Genomic DNA, 6,337 nt, shown 5'->3' on the forward strand with positions numbered 1-6,337 from the left:
TTCAAGTGTTGTTGCAAAGGGTCTAAATACTTTTGCCTTCAGGGTTTGTTTGTTTGTTTTTAATAAATTTATAGACATTTCTAAACTTCTGTTTTCACTTTGTCATTATGGGATATTGGGTGTAGATTAATGAGGGGGGGGAGTTAATTTCAACAACAATGAAATCAGGCTGCAGTATAATAAAATCAACAAAAGTGAAGGTGGTCTGAATACTTTTTGTTCAGTATTTTATTCGATAATTTTATTAAGGATTGTATTAAATAGATAAAATGGATATAAAAAGAAAAAAATATATAGAAGGTACTGAATTTTCATCCTCCCCCCCAAAAAAACCAGAGAAAAAATCTGTCACCCACAAATATATTCAACATTAACATCTTATCGCTGTCTTTTAAAATAAAAACCCAATTAGATTTTCATTCCATACTTCCCAGGTCCTTGCATATAACAAAATTGTCATCTTTAGCTGTGTTTATAAGAAATTGTCTGAATTGACTGCAATAATATTTGAATAGTTACAGAATCTCAAGTGAGACATTAAACATAGTAAACAAATAAATGTAATGACTAAAATTAATGCATTTGGAGTTCTTTTGACTTTTTCCAGGGATTTTTCTAAATATGCATGTCTCTTCTCACTAGGAAAGAAGGACAACACTTAGTTTCTCTAGAAAATATTTGGATACCATTGGACAACTGCCTTCCAAAAAACATGCAAACTCCATTATTTGAAATACAAAGGTTATGAGAAGATATTTGAAGTGAAATGTCATAGTTTATAATGAGTTTGAGATTGAGGATAGAAGATCAATTGTATGTACTACTTTGCAGAGAGTGGTCCTCAATCTTATCTCCCCTTTTATCTGAAATTTTCTATTTCAAATCTAAAAGTATTGGAGAAGGAAATTGCTCTGACTTCCTCATATTGAGACAATACCATCCAAAGTACGATTCAAGCTGGAGGAATGGTTGTTAAAGATGACAGAATTTGCAGAGGGCAACATTGATTTTTTTTCTCCCTCTGAGTAGAGAAAACACAACTACATCTGTTAATGACAGGAAAATCTTTAGGGACTTCTGGATGAAAACAGGGAAAAAAATGAACCTGTGATTTATGGATTAGAAAAGGTAGAATATGGGAAAAAGAGAGCCATGATATAATGACAGAGATGATAAAATAATGTCAAGATTCAAAGTAATTTTTTGCTGTTGCAACCATTAGCGCTTCTCAGTATGCCAACAGACAGCAGGGGGGGTGTAATGTAGGCTTCAGACCTCAAGAAGACATGCATGAGAGCTAAGGACACTTCAGCTGGTGTTTACCAAAGCCAAAGACCTTTCTCATAACAATGAATGAGACAATTGGATAATGTGACCTACACTAATGGGGGAGGGAGAATCCTATACTTTGATTAATGGAATTATTAGCTAGATCTGTCAGTGCCAAAATGATGTACTCAATAAAGTTTTGTATTAAGAGATTGGATCATCTCGATTGTGCCTGCTTTGGTTGGATTCATCAGTCAGAACATTGACGATCAATCTATTTATAACTGCTATAAAGAAAAATAGGATCTGCTGCTTTATAGCTGTTTTCTTTTATTTATTCACTTATCACTTCTTCTTCCTTTCCTTTTCTTTAAAAAAATATGTACTGCAACCAGGTTCCCAACTGTCTTTCTTGGGGCAGACATAATACTTTTACTCTGTAAAAAAAAGTTATGCAAGAAAATTAATTTTTTAAAAGTGCAACTCAAGCTCTACAATGCTCAATTTATTCAATAATATGTCTTCACACCTTCCAGTTGGTAGGCATCTGGTTTTAATAAGGGTAGAGGGGACGATTGTCACAGGATTAATAATGGCAGGAGATTCTGTCACAGCCTTTGAAAGACTCTGTTTCAAGATAAGGAACCGGAAGAAGAAGGGAAAGCAAAGGACTTGAAGTGCCTTTCAACAGCTCACGCCTGGATAGGCGAGTGAGTCCTTCCAGGGATTCTTATTCTTCTCAGTAGGATTAAACATGGCATTGTTCCTTTACTTATTTATTTTTTAAAGAAAATATAATCTTTATTGAAGATAAATAGGGAGGGAATACATAAAATAAAAGGACTGTGCAGATATGAATACAAAGGTATATAAATTTTGAATACTGTATACAGTACAGTTATAAATCGGAATATACACACATATAAAAAGAAGAAAAAGCTAAAGAAAAAGGAATGGAAGAAAAGAAAAAAGAGGGTGAAAGAAGATGAGAAATAAAGAAAGAGATGAAAGAAAAGAAGAAATAAGTTCATATCTATAAATTTATTAAGTTTCATAGATGGTGTCAACTTATCTGTTGACTCGATTACTCTAAAGCTTTTAAGATCTTTACTATCAGTATAGATACAAATTTTGAGTTTCTAAACATTAATTATTTATAAATCTGCCTATAAATGATCACATGCAAATTTGATGCAGGCATGTATCCCAGTTTGTCCCATAAAGGGGCATTTCTCTTACTAGCAGCCAAGCCAAAATTGGGGTTAAATGCCTCAGAAAATATGAGCAAATGGTAAGGAATCCATTTTTCCACAGTCTTAACCTAGGGTAATGGAATATAGGGGAAGGTTAACCCCTCTTTTTCCTCCTTCCCCTTCTTTAATAATATACACAACAACAATTTTCAGTTCTTTAGCCAATGTTCTTCTTCATTCATACTTAAACTTCATTCCAAAAACATGGGATGTGGTCAGTATAGTATAGGTGCCAATCCAAGCACTATGTCCTTTTTGTAACTGACAGAGGGATTTTTTTGTCAATGCGCAGATTTTCAAAGTGTTACTCAAAGCTTTTTGGTATGGCACCCAATATGCTGATAATCATTGGGACTACCACTTCAATTTATTATTATTATTATTACTATTATTATTATTATTATTATTATCATCAGTAGTAGTAGTAGTAGTAGTGAGTGTTATATACAGCCATATGTAGCACAGATTTGCATAGCCACCTCTGATTGGCTAATCTAGCAGCAGGAAAAATAAACTGCTGACAGTGGCTGGCTTGGTTGCTGGCAAGCTCTTAAAAGTGGCTTCCCTGCAGCTAGCCAGCAGTTCGCATTGTAATCCAGCTAGTATTAATAAAGGTGCTGAACTGCTCCTACATCCCATTTCTTCTTTCCTGCACAATCTAAGAATAGTAGGTAATACATTAATAATTATTAATTGTAATCATATGTGTTACAGTTTATTGCACAATCAACCAGACGTTTAGATTGGATTTGGCATTTTTATCGATAGGGAGCATAGGTAGATTGTGTTTACTGATATGAAATTTATCGTCACAGGATGTAAGTTGTTCTAGATGAAGCTTTAATTGACTGGTGGTGATTTTGGCAATGCTGTTGATGGTCAAAAGGCATTACAAATGTTTTGGTTGCACCCAAGGCACCTCACCTAGAAAAAGTGACCTCACCTACAAAAAGATATTGACAAAATTGAACAGGTCCAAAGACTGGCTACAAGAATGGTGGAAGGTCTTAAGCATAAAACATATCAGGAAAGACTTAATGAACTCAATCTGTATAGTCTGGAGGACAGAAGGAAAAGTGGGGACATGATCGAAACATTAAAATATGTCAAAGGGTTAAATAAGGTCCAGGAGGGAAGTGTTTTTAATAGGAAAGTGAACACAAGAACAAGGGCACAAAATCTGAAGATAGTTGGAAGAAAGATCAAAAGCAACATGAGAAAATACTGAAAAGTAGTAGATCCTTGGAACAAACCTCCAACAGACGTGGTAGATAAATCCACAGTAACTGAATTTAAGCATGCCTGGGATAAACATACAGTATATCCATCCTAAGATAAAATACAGAAAATAGTATAAGGGCAGACTAGATGGACCATGAGGTCTTTTTCTGCCGTCAGACTTCTATGTTTCTATGTTTCTATTACTATTGGTATTATTATATTTTTTAAAAAAGAGTCCCTACATTTGATATTTATAAAGAAGTCACATGTTTTTGCCAAGATATCAACCCAAGAGTGATAAATAGAACTCCCTCCACTCATCAAGTGAAGAGGTGTTGAATGTGTGTGGGTTGAATATCTAAGGGCTTGATGGCGGAGGAGGAGGAGAGGAAGAACAAGAAAGAATCTTCCATTCATAAAGGCTTTCCAATCTGGCAAGTAGTGGGGAGAATTAGAGCCATTGAAACCATAACAAACCTGTCAGGTGGGGTGATATCTTCCCTTCAAATATTTCCCTTCAAATTTGATAAGGTTTCTGCATGATAGAGAACTGTGGAAATCATCTTCAGAGATAGCCCTGAAAGTCAAGAGTGGGAAGCACTAAATGGATTGCACCTTATCAAAAGGAAGATAGGCAATTATCAAGCCAAACCCAGAAATTTTAAAAATTCATTAATATAGCCTCAGAGAGGGGGGGGTGAGCTAAAAAAGCCAAGCATGGCATACAGAAAAAAAAAGATGGATTTTAATCACATGGTTCTGGCTGACATTTTTGACTCCTTGGTGAACAACCCTAAAAATAACTTTTGTTTGTTTGTTTGTTTGTTTGTTTGCTTGCTTGCTTGCTTGCTTGCTTGCTTGCTTGCTTGCTTGCTTGCTTGCTTGCTTGCTTGCTTGCTTGCTTGCTTGCTTGCTTGCTTGCTTGCTTGCTTGCTTGCTTGCTTGCTTGCTTGCTTGCTTGCTTGCTTGATTGATTGATTGATTGATTGTTTGATTGTTTGTTTGATTGTTTGGTTTGATGGTTTGATGGTTTGTTTGCTTGCTTGCTTGCTTGATTGATTGATTGATTTGATTTGATTTTATATGCTGCCCCTTCTGCCTAGACTCAGGGCGGATTACAACACGTTAGCAATAGCACTTTTTAACAGAGCCAGCATATTGCCCCCACAATCCGGGTCCTCATTTTACCCACCTGGGAAGGATGGAAGGCTGAGTCAACCTTGAGCCAGGAATGAGATTTGAACCGCTGACCTGCAGATCTAGCAGTCAGCTTTAGTGGCCTGCAGTACAGCACCCTACCCACTGCGCCACCTCGGCTCATTTAGATTTCGCTTTTATAAAACTAACTGCTCAAGTTTATATAAAATCCTAAATCTAACTGCTCAAGCCAAATTCCACCTTTTTGTACTCAGTACCCTTCAAGGAAGCATCCAACACAACAAGGACTACTATAGTAAGTGACACTTGACAGTTTTATTTATTTTTATTTTTTATTTTATTTATTTATTTTGTCCAATACACAATGAGGGATTTAGTGTGTATGTGTGTGTGTGTGTGTGTGTGTGTGTGTGTGTGACATGTTTTTTTGCTGAATTTGAAAATTAAGGGAGACTAGGATATATCTAGTTTGGCCTTATTTTGGCCTCATCAGCTAGCCATACCCACTGGGACTTGAACCTGCAACCTTTGCCTTGTAAGGCAGAGAATTATCCTCTAGGCTACAGTATCCAATCCCTTCAGCTATATATACCCATAGTAAAATACATGATGAAGGTTATAGAGGAGATACTGATAGTAAAATATATCTAAGAAAGAATAGAAAAGAAGATATAGTAATAGAATATATCAATGAAAGAATAGAAGACGAGATATAGAAATAGAAGAAAGGTATAGGAGATATAGGTGAGCAATAGGACAGGGGACAGAAGGGAAGTTCAATTTTAAACAATGAACTGGCTTCACTTCATCTGCATTTATACTTCTTAGCCATCCTACCTTCTGCTAGTGAATTGAAATTGCTCTTCATAGCAAAGGGCAAATTTAGGGGCAATTTTTAAAAACCTGAAAAAGTTTTAATTATATTTCCCCAGCATTAAATCATGTGTAAATATGAAGAATTGTAAACTCTTTAGACTTCCCACAGTTGTCCTATACTTAACAGTAACTAGATGGCCCTCTCTACCCCTTGTACCAACATGTCCCTGATGAAATTTATTTTTAATGTCAAGTCCACAAGATGCCATCTTCTTCTCATCCCCAACTCTTCCCCAAGGGATCTCAAAATCAACCTTAGCTGCTCCAGTGTTAGCTTTCCCACTTAAGCAGTCCAGCCTTAGCAGTTTTGCCACAGGCACAACTTGATGCAATTTGCCTGGCACCTAGTTGTGTGCCCCCCTGGATGCCCCGTTTCAAAGCCCTTCTGTTTTTCCTCCTCTACTCAAGAAGATCAATCCCTGGTTTAAAGACCTGGATCAACCTGAGCTGCTGCCACTCACTATGGGTACAGTCAGCGATAGGGTTTGGTCGCCAAGCTATAAAAAAGATGTTGAGAGTCTAGTGCAGAGAAGAGCAACAAAGAATCAAGGAGACTAGAA

The sequence above is a fragment of the Erythrolamprus reginae genome, chromosome Z, assembly GCF_031021105.1.
Source record: "Erythrolamprus reginae isolate rEryReg1 chromosome Z, rEryReg1.hap1, whole genome shotgun sequence".
In the NCBI taxonomy this organism is placed as follows: Eukaryota; Metazoa; Chordata; class Lepidosauria; order Squamata; family Dipsadidae; genus Erythrolamprus; species Erythrolamprus reginae.